This window comes from Macaca thibetana, chromosome 5, assembly GCF_024542745.1.
Source record: "Macaca thibetana thibetana isolate TM-01 chromosome 5, ASM2454274v1, whole genome shotgun sequence".
NCBI lineage: Eukaryota > Metazoa > Chordata > Mammalia > Primates > Cercopithecidae > Macaca > Macaca thibetana.
This window is the reverse complement of record NC_065582.1, coordinates 35,795,615-35,810,556: the sequence shown is the minus strand read 5'-3', so window position 1 is coordinate 35,810,556 and position 14,942 is coordinate 35,795,615.

The window sequence follows — 14,942 nt, the reverse complement described above, 5'->3', positions numbered from 1 at the left end:
CACTAGATTATATTCCTTCTATAATATCTAAGTGTTTTCATTCCCATTCCCCCTCCTCACTACCCTCTGAGCCTCTGATAACCATCATTCTATTTGTTATCTCCATGTGATTCATTTATTTAGACTCTATATATAAGTGAGAACATGTGACATTTGTCTTTCTGTGCTTGGCTTATTTTACTTAACACAGTGTCCTCCAGTTCCATCCATGTTGTTGCAAATGGCAGGATTTTGTTCTTTTTTTACAGCTAAATAGTATTCCATTGTGTATATATCTGAGATTTTCTTTATCTATTCATCCTTTGATGGACACTTCAGTTGATTCCATATCTTGGCTATTGTGAAGAGTGCTGTGGCAAACATGGGAGTGCAGATATTTCTTCAAAATATCTGACTTCCTTTCCTTTGGCTTTATACACAGTAGTGGATTGCTGGATCTTATAGTAGTTATATTCTTATTTTTTTGAGGGAATGCTGTACTGTTTTCTGTAATGACTTTATTAATTTACATTTCCACCAACAGTATATAAAAATTCTCCTTTCCCCATGTCCTCACCATCATTGGTTTATTTTTTTGTCTTTTTGATAATAGTCATTTTAACTGGAGTGAGATGATAGCAGATGGGCTCTTGTTTAAGAGTAGTTGTGGTATATAAGGGAGAGGGAGATGTTAAAGGTGGCCAAGTGTCAAGTCTGGGTAAGTTGAAGGTGTGGAAGATTAAGAGGAAGCCCAGGAGAAAGAACTGCTGAGGGTGGGAATAGGAGGTATGCCAATTTAGACATGTTGACTGGAGGTAGCCGCTGGCCTGCAGGCACAGCAGGGCCTCATGTGGGGAGAGCATTCAGTGAGCATGAGAGGGTGCTGATGGGAGAATCAAGGAGAGACCCATGGTCACAGGGAGGCAAAAGGACTCCAAATCTGTCTCATTCAAAAACATTTTCCTGTGTGCAGCCACTATTCTAAATCCTGAGATTCATATGAACAAGGATGAGTCGCTCTTCTCATGGAGCTTTCCTTCTTATACAGCAATTGATAGGACCCAAGTCCTATGCAGAGCCCTAAAGTGTAGCTTTCCTTTTTGTCATTCTCAATGTGGAAACATTCAGCATCCACTCCATCACAACCTGAAGGAAGGGCTTCCAGCTCCTCAAGCAATCCTGGCCCCTTCCCTGTCAATCCCCTGACACCTGGCCACCCATACACCACCACCCACCCCCGCTCAGGAGTTTCTACTATTCTGACTTCTATCATCATAGATTTGTTCTGTCTGGTCTTCAACTTTCATATGAATGTAATCACACATTTTGGGGAACTTCATTTGTTCAATATTGTGTGGTTGAGTAGAGTTGTAGCTTCTTTTTTATATTCCTTTTTTTGGGATTATTATTCCACTGCAAATACCCCACCTTCTATTTGTTGATTCTACTACTTGATGAAGATTTGGGTTGTTTTCAGTTTTGGACTATTATGAATAAATCTGTTATGAACATTTGCATCTGTGATATTTAAAAGACAAATGCATTCATATCTCTTTGGTGTTTACCAGGGAGAGAATTCCTGGGATTTTTTTTTCAACTATTTACCAAGTACCTACTTTGTACCAGGTCCTCTGCTGGGTACTTGGTATTGAATATGAATAAAACAAATACGGTCTCTGTTCTCATTGATTTTACAAACCAGGTGGGGAATCTGACATAAAAAAACAGTTACATCAACTGATAGCAGGAGTGAGTACTCAGAAAAAAAGGGGATGTAAGATACACTTTCAACTTTCCCGGTACTTAAAGCACAGCATGCAACTGCCAGGGAGAACCACACTTAGCTTGAGCAACAACACGCTCCCTGGAGATGTGTGATTAATACCCAACTGTTCTGGTAGCCCTTAGGGCACAGGAGACCGGGGATAGGGTGAATTTTGTGGTGGAGATTGGGAGGAGGGAAGTGAGGAATCAGCTTGAACTGCGAAAGGGCCTGGTAGGCCCAATCCTCAGGTGTATTCCTTGGTCTGGCATGGATTTCTGCCCTTGATCTCTGGCTCTGGAGGTGACTGGGATAATTGAGGCCTTATGCCCCACTCCCTGAAGACTGGTTTTGGCACATATGCAACCTGCATTTTAATATTATTCCTTATGACTGGAAGCATTTGGAAGGAGTCCTTGCCCCTGGTTTTAAAAGGTGGCATTATTTTACGAACATTTAGACATTGATTAATAAAATTCCGAACCCATTAACTAATGGGGAAATGCCAAAGTTTTTTGCGTATCCAAGAAAGTAAATGTAATAAAAACTATCCCAAAAGGTAAGTTAAATTATAGTCTTTGCTTTTTCTCTCCTGATAGTCCCACCAGATGTTTTTCAAATGCAGGACACAGGCCCTTTTTTCTGTTTTCTCCAGGGAAAGAAGACAGAAAGCTTGGCTCAGCTATACTAACTTTCAGAAGGAGAAAAAAGCACCATGTTAGGACAAGTCCTGTTGGGAATCACTGTGCTGCTGGTTCATGAATCTGAAGGCAAGGGAACTAGACCTTCGTCAATTTCCAACCCCTTTTTCCTATTGACCCCCACCCACTCTTCCCAGATCACCACTGGGAATTTACCTCTGATTTTGATTGCTGGGAACAGAGCTTGTGAAGACCCTGTAAGCCCTGGGAGGTTGAAAGCTGGCCATTTGGTTTCTTCTCTGTGGAGAAGGGCAGGGGCTCCCTGCCCAGGCAAGGCCTCCATTTGAGGACTCCCCTCTCAGGAGCTGAGCCCATGGCTGGATGGCTATGTGGTCACTGAAGACTGGAATCAGCACCTCTCCCCAAACAGCCTGCTCAGGGTTCTAAGTTCTTCTTGTACATGAGGATCTTGATTTCTCCACCCTGGCTCAACTCCAATCCAAGTTTTCTGAGTCTGAAAGGAAATAAAACAGCTATAAAGTTGAGGGACAGGATATGTCCAATCCTCATGGCCCTGCGGTCACATCCTCTGCTTTTGCCGTGATGAGCCACGGAAATGTTTCTAACCTGGCTGCAGTTCTTGGGCTTTAGCTCCAAGAGCGGAGCTTCCTCTCCCTCCCACGGCTTCCCCACCTCCCTGCCTTCCCTGACTGATCTGAAAAGCCAACTTGTCATCCAAAATGAAATGCAGAAGTCAGGGATTCTCTTAAATTTCTCCCTAAGAGGAGCTTTCTCTCACATATTGCGCTGGAGCTAGGTGTCAGCACAGCACAGTTCAAAAGAAACGGGATGGTGGGCCTAGGAGTGCCGCTCCTCTCCTTCCACAGACCCCAATCCTCTCCAGGATGATGGCATTGTCGCCAGCACAACGTGGAAGCTAGGGGGCTGCGGGGGATCACCCTATCCCAGGGAAAAGTCAAGCAGGATCCCTCATGGTTTTTGGTGTGGGAACGGTCTCTACATGAGAGGAGCTGATGGAGCACAAAGTTTCCATTTTTGTTCCTCCATATTTGTCTTCCCTTTAGGCAGTGCTACCTATTCCTGCGTCCTGAGAATCACTTGGGATGCTTAAACAATGATAACACGGCTGGGCGCGATGGCTCATGCCTGTAATCGCAGCACTTTGGGAGGCTGAGGTGGGCGGATCACGAGGTCAGGAGATCAAGATCATCCTGGCTAACACGGTGAAACCCCGTCTCTACTAAAAATACAAAATATTAGCCCGGCGTGGTGGCGGGCGCCTGTAGTCCCAGCTCCTCGGGAGAATGGCGTGAACCCGGGAGGCGGAGCTTGCAGTGAGCCGAGATCAGGCCACTGCGCTCCAGCCTGGGCGACAGAGCGAGACTCCATCTTAAAAAGAAACAAAACAATGATAAAAACACATCAAGCACAAAAGCAGGCAAGGAACCTGGAGATGGCTGGCCAGATGATCTGGCTTGATTCAATTGGCTGGCCTATTTGTGCTGCTGTCATGTTTTAGGGCATAATTACATGTTATGTTAGCTATAGCCACAAAAATATACCATTTAGGGGAAAAAGTGTTCCGTTGAATCAAAAGATGGCAGGCAAACAAGGGATGGAAATGATATTCATGGATGGACTTTTCTTGGTCTTGAACTACAAGTGGTTTTGCAACCCATTCTTAATTCCTGGTTCTGAATGACTCCCCTCTTAACCTCCCGCGTGTGAGGATTTACTGGTGCCCTGATCCCATAACTTAATTTTTGTCCTCTCTTTTTCTTTTGGATTATGAATGTCTGCTGTAGTTAAGCTGCAATAACATAATTTGTCATTGTCTAACATACAGTGTTATGTTTGAGCCTTTTGACTGAGCAGCATAAATTAGTGTCCTGTTTTATTAATGCTATAAATTCATAGTAGTAGATTTATTTAAAGTGAGAGATAAGCTGCATAGCAAGGGAAAACCGAAAATGCCACTTGTAGAAAGAAGTTGCTTAATTTTCTGCCACTCTCTCATTAGGCCAGTCATCCCCTTTATAGGAATCTACCTACAGGCAATTTTCAAAGTCCTAAGCAAGAAACTCTATTATATTTTCCACTGTATTATAGACCTTACTTTTCATTTCTGTAGTTCTTAGGGACAGTGGATAAAATGGCCTTTCTTCACTCAGTATGTGGAGTGCCACAATCTCCTCTTCTTGAAAGCCTCCACTTCCTACTCAGCCCTTCCTTCAACTCTACTGCCAAAGTTATTTCACACCTGTGTTTGCTCAGTGCATTCAACCCGATCCCCAAGCCTCAGAGGGTCTTCCAGTGGCTCTGCAAAAGAAGGCTCGGGGTCTCATCTTTTGCTCCAAAGTCTAACCCTTTTCTTACTAATGCTGCACAATGTCCTCTGCTCCTAGTCACATTTTCCCCCAAAGCCACACCCTAGTGTCTTGGTGTTCTAGTCATTCTTTCCTCATTCCCACAATATACAGAAATTCCCTGTTTTTAATGAGGCCCTTCCCAACTGCTTTGTAAGAGAATGGGTCTTGCTTCTGGAAGGTAAGCAACATGGCCCCTTTGCCACTCCATTGCCCCTTGTGTAATAAAAATGACAATAATTGTCTCAATGGCTAACACTTACGTAGCACCCATTATGTGCCAGTCACAGTCCTAAGAATTTTATATGTCTACTGATTTAATCCTGGCAAAAGCCCTTTTAAGTGATGTGATGGTTAATTTTTTGTGTTCAATTAACTTGGCCACAGTGCCCAGATATGTGGTTGAACATTTTACTGAATGTTTCTGTGAGGGTGTTTTGTTTGAGATTAACATTCATCTGGGTAGACTGAGCAAAGCAGATTGCCCTTCATAATGCAGGTGGACCTCATCCAATCAGTTGAAACCCTGAATAGAACACAAGACTGATTTCCCTCAGGTAAAAGGAAATTCTGCCAGGAGATGGCCTTTGGATTTGAACCAAAGCATCAGCTCTTCCCCGGTCTCCAGTCTTCCAGTCCACCCTGCAGATTTTGGACTTGCCAATTTTGGCTCCATAATCACATGAACCAATTCCTTAAATCCCTTTACACCCCCCCCCCCCACACACCTTATTCTTTCTGATTCTCTGGAGAACCCTGACTAATACAGTTGGGTATTTTTATGATTATCCCACTTTACAGATGTGATAACTGGGCACAGAGATGTTAGGTAACTTGTCCAAGGTCATTATCAGTACTAGTAAGTAGTGCAGTTGGGATTCTGTGTGACTCCTGAGTCTGTGTTCTTAACCACAAGATTAAATACATACTTATGTTCAGACTTATTTGTTCATTGGTCTGCCTCACATATCATTTTTGCTGGGTTATTTTATGTTTTAAGTTGTCAGTTTTGAGAAGACAGAATCTGCCCATCTGGCCAATGTACCATGGAGAGGCCTAGCCTAGACTTTTGAAAGGAAGTTTAGAAAAGTGTCTGATGAGATTGACTCCTGTGTATTCTTCTAAGATTTTTATAATTGTATCTGTTATATGTAAGCCCATGGTTCAGTTAGAGTTAATTTTTGTGTATGGTGTGAGGAAGGGGTCTAACCTCATTCTTTTGCATATGGCTATCTACTTATCCCAGCATTATCTATTGTAGTGTAGGGTGCTACTGCCCAACCTCCTGTCTCTCTCTCCTGCACTGTGGTTGGAACTCTATCCGTCTAAATGGTTCTCCCAGGTGTCTCCCTTGATGAAATCCTCTCATGTGAATCCCATCTTGGCATCTGCTTTCTCCGGGGAGCTGGATTAACAAGTGAGTTTATCAGTTGAAATTAGATTTCATTGTATTCAGCATTCCTATAATAGTTACATTCAGTACATCCTTTAATACATCGAAAGTGATAAATTGCAACATTTTGTTATTGGGTCCCTCAATTCTTCTGTGCATTTAGCTTGATTGTTTTTCATTCTATATGAGGAATTTGGGCAATGCACAAATTTTTTATCTTAAAAAATTCTTTTTTAAGATAAAGAAGAAAAATATAATTGGATGACACATAAATGGTGCTTACTGTAAAGGTAGTTAATATTCCAGATTGTCAACTCCTCAACATCTTCCTTTCAATCTGATTATTGTCTTGAGACAAATGAGTAAAAGCCCATAATTTTACCACTGGACAAAATTTTAGTCAGAATTTTAGGATTACATCTTGGAATCCCAAAAGACATATTTTGGGACAAAAGATGTTCAAAATTTTAGAAGAGTTGGATCTTGAAAGATATACACATATGTGCTTGCTCTCTGTACATTGTACAGCACAGTGCAAACTTGGGTCAAAACCATATTCTTCTATTCCTAGGGAATCAATCTTCTATTCCTAAGGAAACAGCACTGCTCCAGGAAATGGAGCCATGCCTTGGCATCTGAGGAGACCCAAGCTGAGGGAGGGTCCTCCAGCTCCAAAGACAGCATCTTCCTCTCAGCCCTGTGGTACAGTCTTATCTCTAGGATGGAAGTGTAGAAGCTGGTTTCCTAAGTTAAAGTTCATGCTTGCTTCCTTTCATATATTAGCTTAATGGAATTGTGTTTCACATAAGCACTTGATGCAGGCATTTTGTTTCTAAAAATCCAGGAAAGTTTTGTGACTTCAACAGCTTTGTTGGAAGTTTTCATCTTGGAGCAGTTTACATTTTCCACTAGGCTGATGTGGTGATTTTCGCAGACATTTTATTATATTTTTTGAGGTACATTCTCAAGACCAGCAGGGCAGAAGTGGGCACCCAGTAGCAGCAGACCTCTGTCTCCCTTTCTTTCTCTCCTCACAGACACACACGCACACACACACGCACACACACACACGTCTCCTATAAGCAGCTCACCACAGCACTATTTTCAGCCTTTTGGGCTATCAGGCACCAGAGTGTTTAAAGTTTTAATAGGCTTAAAGGTGACTCTAGAGTCCACCAACATCTGCATTCATCTGTACTTTATGGCTGCCTCTTATTTAGTTGGTTTAGTAAATTGTACCTAAGAGTATTCTTTGAGACTTGGCAGCCTGGTGTACAGTTTCACGATTCAGCTGTGTTTTTGCCAACTATTTGGCTTTTTTTTTCTCTCTCTTGGATGACATTCTCAAATACTTAATTTGGAGCTTTGGTCTGGAACACACTTTATCAGACACCTCTTGTGTGCCAAAAGACCCCTTATATTCTGTTAAGACTAACTTTCCACATGCTAACACATTTATTTCTAAATTGCTTTTAAAGTCACCGTATTTCCAAATAGCAGAAGGTAGAGTGTGGTGAGTTTGGACTATGTCGTTCTTGTGGGCTCCCTGTACTGCACCCTCCAGCCTTCTTCTCTGGATTTTAGTGAAAGGAAAATTCCTCTGTAAGTGGCGAGGTGAGGGTGATGGTGCCTAACCAAACCGTAACATGAATGTCTGTTGCAGAAATAAAAAGGCTCACTTTCTTATGAGTTAGGTGAGGAAATGTTTTGGCCTTATTTCATTTGCTCAGCCTAACCATGCCCTAAAGATTAAATCAAGGCTATTATGGGTATAATTTATTTCTCTTCCAAGTCTGTCATCATGTGTGTAGATTTGGGATATTATGTTTTCTCACTTTCAGGGGTAAGGTCCATATCTGGCAAACACAGATTTAAGACCTTCTATGAAAAGTCCCTGAGGCATTTTGCTTATAGTTTCACAGAATATGATTTTCTAGCTGAATCTGTGACTAATTGACTACTCCCTTTTCTTTTCAATAAGCATTATGGAGAAGTCAACTTTCCAGAATCGAGCACTCCGTTGTGTTGCTGCCTACAAACAAGAGAACGTGTAATTCATCTGCATCATGATGAATACACTATAATCATGTAATCTGTTAGGAAAATGTGATCTTAAGACAAAAAAATTGTAATACAATTAAATCCTCTACTCACACCATAAATCTTCTCTTAAGGTCTGAGGAGCAATTGGAGGTTAAAATAAATCTTTTAGCATTCTTTCTTATGAGGAGAATAATTAATTTAGCCACTTTATCTCTTTGTGGTGGCAGAATGGGAATTTAGGTTTTAAGCTTGAAATGCACACTTTCCTCCACATTTTCTTTGGGGTCATGTCTTCTTCCTCCCATCACACTTGTGGGCTGACTGAGAAGTATCTGAGGCCACACGTACAATCCACTCTGAAACCCACCCCTGTATTGTGTTGCTGCCTCGGGTGCCTGGCTACTGTCTCTTGGGCTTGTCTCCTGGTGCAGAGACGCTTGATGTAAATACAGTGTGTGCACACTGGTGGCCCAGGCATGGACAACATGTGTCTAGGATCCTTGATTCTTTTTGAATCTGATTTCTCTTCCACATCAATCCTGAATGCCAGGAGTAGAGAAATTGTTATAACAGTATGACAAAGGACATTCAAAGATACCTGAAGAAGGAATAAATAGAATAGGTACATTTTCCTTTTACTCAGGGACTCCAAATCCCTAAGCCCATGCAGAGGCTTCTGTGTATCAAATGTGTATCATTTGTAGGACCCGAGGTGCCAAAGTCAGCCTCCCTACCTGGTGTAGCCCCTCCCCTCACATCCACAAGCCTTCTAGGGCAGGGGCATGCAATTGGGAGGCTGACCCCAATGGTATTTTTTGTGGCTATAGCTAATGCAAACGTAATTATTTTGCTGAAAATACTCACAAACCTCTTTTTCTGCTACAAATTAAGGAAGTACTCAAAAGTTAGTGAAGACCTATGGAAAGGACATAGAAATCAGCTTAAAGACGCTCCTACTGGCCAATGTGGGTCAATTTAAACATAGTAATAAATTATCATAATGGATCATAACACATTACCTAAAATATAAATCTATGGGCAGCCAGGCACAGTGGCTAACGCCTGTAATCCCAGAACTTTGGGAGGCCAAAGCAGGCAGATCATGAGGTCAGGAGATTGAGACCATCCTGGCTAACACGGTGAAACCCCGTCTCTACTAAAAATACAAAAAAAAATTAGCTGGACATGGTGGTAGACGCCTGTAGTCCCAGCTGCTGGGGAGGCTGAGGCAGGAGAATGGTGTGAACCTGGGAGGCGGAGCTTGCAGTGAGCCGAGATTGCGCCACTGCACTCCAGCCTGGGAGACAGAGTGAGACTCCGTCTCAAAAAACCAAACCAAACCAAAACAAAACAAAGAAACTATATATATATATGGATTCTTATCAGCAAAAGTAAAAAATAAATGGAATAGATTTTAGAGATCTACTAGATCTATAGTTATAAAGCCTATAGTTAACAATGTTGCAGTGTATACTTAAAAATTTGCTAAGGGAGTAGATCTTATGGTAAGTGCTCTTACCATGAAAGAAAAATATCTTAAACAAAATAAAGGGGCAGAAGGAACTTTTGGAGGTGGTGGGTATGTTTATGGCCTTGATTGTGGTGATGGTCACATCAGTATATACTTAAACTCCTAACTCATTAAGTTGTGTACATTAAATATGTACAGCTTGTTGTATGTCAATCATACCTCAAAAAATGGTCTTAGAAAAACAAAAACAATATAAATGATCCCTGGATTACCTTATAAATTACAATTGTTAGGACAAAAAAAAAGGAAAACCACAATAAGCATATAAATCAGCAAAATACAAATATACATAAATGAAATTAAAATGCTAATAATAATTATAGAATCAGTAATAATGCAAACAGTAAAATAGAATAACATGCCGTAACCATAGAAGGAATGGTGGACTTAGAAAATCAACAATGGTTGCTAAAACAAGTGAGTGAAAGTTTGATGAGGAACAAGATGCATTCGTGATCTCAGTGCCTCCTTACAAATTACTTATTAATTATGCAGGGAAAAATAATTACAGTGGACAAATTTGGTAGATATCACCTTATCCAAGTGATAAAGGTCAATTATCACTCAAAATGAAGCAAACTGGTAGCATATGCCTTCTGATATGAAGGGCATGGTATCACTCTGTGACATTTCTGCCAAAAAGTGCATAATCTGAATCTAATCATGAAGAAACAGTCATCAATGCCAAATGGAGGAACATCTATAAAGTAACTGACCTGTAATCTCCCAGGTTGAAAGAGTCAACAAAAGCAAAGGCTAAGGAGATGTTTCTGATTGAAGGAGACTAAAGAGGCATGACCACCAAATGCAATGTGTCTTCCTGGATGAAATCCCGGACTGGAAAACAATTGGCTCTACATTATATTTTGGGGACTTTTGACAAACATTGAAAATGGACTGTGGATTTGATAATAGATTTGCAACAAAATTAAATATCCTGATTTTTAAAATTATGTTGCAGTTATATAAGGAAATGTCCTTGGCTTCTACATACACACTAAAGTATTAAGGGGTAAAGGCACATGATAACTCAAGTTACTCTCAAATAAAAAATAATATTAATATATTCATATACATATGTCTATAGATATATATATAAACATACATAGATATGTATACATGCACATATATAAACATACATAGAGCTATGTATACACACACATAGAGTTATGTATACACGCACATCACTATGTATGTTTATATATGGAGAGATACATATATATATATTTTTTATATATATATATATATGGAGAGATAGAGAGAGACAAAATGACAGTGGAAATAGGACAAAATGGGATAAAATAAACAACTGATAACTCCCATAGTAAAGGGTATATTGGGTAGACCTTGTACCATTTTCGTAACCTCTCTGTATGTTTGACATCATTTCAAAGTAAAAAAGTGACAAAAAACATTCATAAGATTAAACTTGGTTAAACTTGGTATCACCAAACACTTGGGAGACTCAATATTATTCCATACTTGTGTTCTACATGACCCTACTGGCTATTCTTGTCTCTGTCTGCTTAGCAATTATAGCTAGAGTGCAGATTCATTTCCTCAAATCATAGCTATTTAATTTTGTTGCAATTCTATTATCTTCAGTCCATTTTCAATGTTTGTCAGATGTTCCCAAATAAAAATAAGTAAAACAAAAGGAAGCATCCTTGACAGGTTTGGTCATTCTCAGTCCCAGCAGCGAGGAAGGAGAAGACCCCTAACTCAGGGGTGGGAAAGGGTTCTCACTGCTTCAGGCAGGGTGTCAAACACGGATGGCAGAGAGGAGGCGATGGGCACCCTCTGGTGGTCTGTGGGCTTTGGAGAAGGGTTGGGTCTAACTCGCCTGGACAGGGGAGGCACAGAAATCGTGGCTATTGCAACCACAGACGCTGTACACTCTCCAGAGAGGACGTGAGGGGTCTTTATCTACAGTGCTGAGTGCTGTTTTGGCAAAGGCGAACAGGCATTCGCCAGGCAATGTCACACATGGACACATGACCCATTCTTGCAGATGTTGCCTCTAAAACCAGTGATACTCAAACAGCATTTGTGCCATAATTCAAACAGCTGTTTCACAAAATCACATTATCTTACTTAAAATTTAGCACCTATAGGTATCACTTAATTCAGGGATTAGTCTATTGATCAAAGAGAATGTGCATAGCTAAAATGTAATATTAGTTTGACCTTAGACCCTGCAATAACAGATTTTCTGATGTTTTCACAACATATTAATGTCTTATTTTTGTTGAGCAGAAACAAGAATCATAGTCTAGATCAGTGTCAACAGGTCAGTTGCTAATATTGTAATCAGTGTAAGTCAGGCTGAACATCAGCTGTAATCATTTGTTGGGGCAGGGGTAGATTTGTAGCCCAGGGAACAGGAATGTGAGGGAGGATATTGGGTATCAAGAGATTTTTCAAGTGTTCTTGAAAAATAGCTAGTAAATTTCACCTCCTGAAATATACTGTTTTTCTAGTTTGCTTCCTTTCACAAGGGATTCAAAGTGATTTACAATAAGACAATGTTAGGTATCTTGGCAGTTAATAATAATAGTTGTTTCTCTTTATCGAGCTCCCAGTATATAGCAGGCACTCTTATACTGTTTAATTATCTCGGTCACCCTAAGAGAGAGGATCATTTTATGAAGAGGATTCAAATCCAATGCTCTCTGTTTGTCAACCAATCGACACTTAACTATGTTCAGAGCAGCCCACTAGAAGCAAGTCATGGAGAAGCCCACTGGTGGAGCCCAGAGACTTCTTCTGCACATTAGAACTGTGTCCACTTACCTATGGGAGTGACATTGATACAGAGCTCGTTTGCTGCAGGTTTCCTGCTGCAGACTTACTCCCTGTTTAACTGTCATATCATGCATGGAGATTCATTTTATTTTGGCAAGAGAAGTGCATTACAACACATAAATAAGCGTTTCTTTTCTTTTCCCTTGGTGTGCAAACATTCCACTGCAAAGTCATCAACTAATCCTGCCATTTCCCAAAATACATTTTGTTTTTTTCTTTGAGATGGAGTTTCGCTCTTGTTGCCCAAGCTGGAGTGCAATGGCGCCATCTCGGCTCACCACAACCTCTGCCTCCCTGGTTCAAGTGATTCTCCTGCCTCAGTCTCCCGAGTAGCTGGGATTACCACGCCCAGCTAATTTTTTATTTTTAGTAGCGACGGGGTTTCTCCCTGTTGGTCAGGCTGGTCTTGAACTCCCGACCACAAGTAATCTGTCCACCTTGGCCTCCCAAAGTGCTAGGATTACAGGTGTGAGCCACTGTCCCCGGCCCCAAAATACATTTTAAAATAAACATGTAACCTTCAAATCTTGATGGACAGACGCTGTAGAAGTAAAAAATGGGAAATTTAGACAGTAAGTAATTGAAATGGAAGAAAAAATGAAAAAGTGTATTAGTTTCCTAGGGCTGCCAGTACAAAGTACCATAAACTGGGTAACTTGTAACAACAGAAATGTATACTCTCACAGTTCTGGTGGCTAGAAGCCTACACTCAAGGTATGGGCAGGGCCACGTTCTCTCTGAAGGCTCCAGGATCCTTCCTTGCTTCTTTTTCCTTCTCATGGTTTTAGACAATCCTTGGTATTCCTTGGCTTGTAGATGATCACTCCAGTGTCTGCTTCTGCCTTCACGTGGGCTTCTTTCTTTTATGTCTGTGTGTCTGCATTTTCCTTTCCTTGTAAGCACACTACTCATTAGATTAAGGCCCATCCCAATCCAGTATGTCCTCACCTTAATGAGATTACAGCTGCAGAGTCCCTATTTCCAAATGAGGTCACATTCACAGGTACCAGGGATTCAGTCTTCAACATAGCTTTTGAGGGAATGCAATTCAACCCAAGACACAATCCTATACACACACACACACATATATATACAGACATACATATATATACACACACTTTTTTTTTTTTTGAGATGGAGTCTCGCTCTGTCACCCAGGCTGGAGTGCAGTGGCACGATCTCGGCTCACTGCAAACTCCACCTCCTGGATTCAAGCAATTCTCCTGCCTCAGCCTCCTGAGTAGCTGGGATTAAAGACATGTGCCACCACACCTGGCTAATGTTTTTGTATTTTTAGTAGAGACGGGGTTTCACCATGTTGGTCAGGCTGACCTCGTGATCCACCCGCCTCAGCCTCCCAAAGTGCTGGGATTACAAGTGTGAGCCACACCACCTGACTCACACAATCCAACATTTTAACAGAGAAAAAAATATGACCCAAGTTGTATTTAGAGAAAATAGGACCTAAATTCCAGAGAGCAACGACTGCCATTGGTATATTCTCCATTTGTGCTTTGGCACCTGCAGTTCAGTCTTTTATTTGCTTGCTCTGAATTGTAGGTGAGGCAAGGATAAAGATTCTGTTGACCTGAGACTGAAAGCAATAACCAAGCCTGTACTGGCTCGATTATCACTGCTACATACTTGGTTTTCAGAAAATTCAAGGCATACCTTTAGGCAACAAAACAGGTAACCTTCAGTCAAGTCACTACCTACAGCAGTACCATGTTCCTGAGGTTAGGACTGGAAAGAACAGTCAGGGAGACAAACTTACGTAACTGATCAAATCACCTAACCTGATTATTATGTCGAATTCCAAAACTGATAGGAAAAAGAAAATCCACTTGGGTACTTAACTCCCTGATATGGCTCCCTGCTGTGCTTATATTAATATCATAGCTGCTGGGTCTTCATAAATCTATACTGAAAAGACGTATCTTTTGGTTATGCCTGGGAGGTATTAAAAAACTGAACATTTTCAAGTTCATTACCAAACCCATGACTGAATTGCTGAATTGTTGATGCAACCCTTTTTGCAGTAATTGAATCAAATATGCTATTCAATTACATGTTTGGCATTTGATTTAGGGATAGTCTAAACTCCCCATTCAGTTCTCTGTGTTCACAACATATTAGTTTCTTATATCTGGGAAATGTTCCCTGATGTTCGATGGATGCACTAGAGAATAAAGATCTAGTGCCACCTACAAATAAATCTGTGACAAACTGTTTATTTGAGGAAATAGTTCAGGGACTGACATGAAGCTGACAAATACAGTGTCAATATTTTACTGTAGAGTCTTGTTTAATATATTGAAAACATTCAAACCCAAATGTCAAGGAAACAATTTTACTCTGACTCAAGGGCCAAGGCTTATATTTTAATGTAGTTACTGTCGAA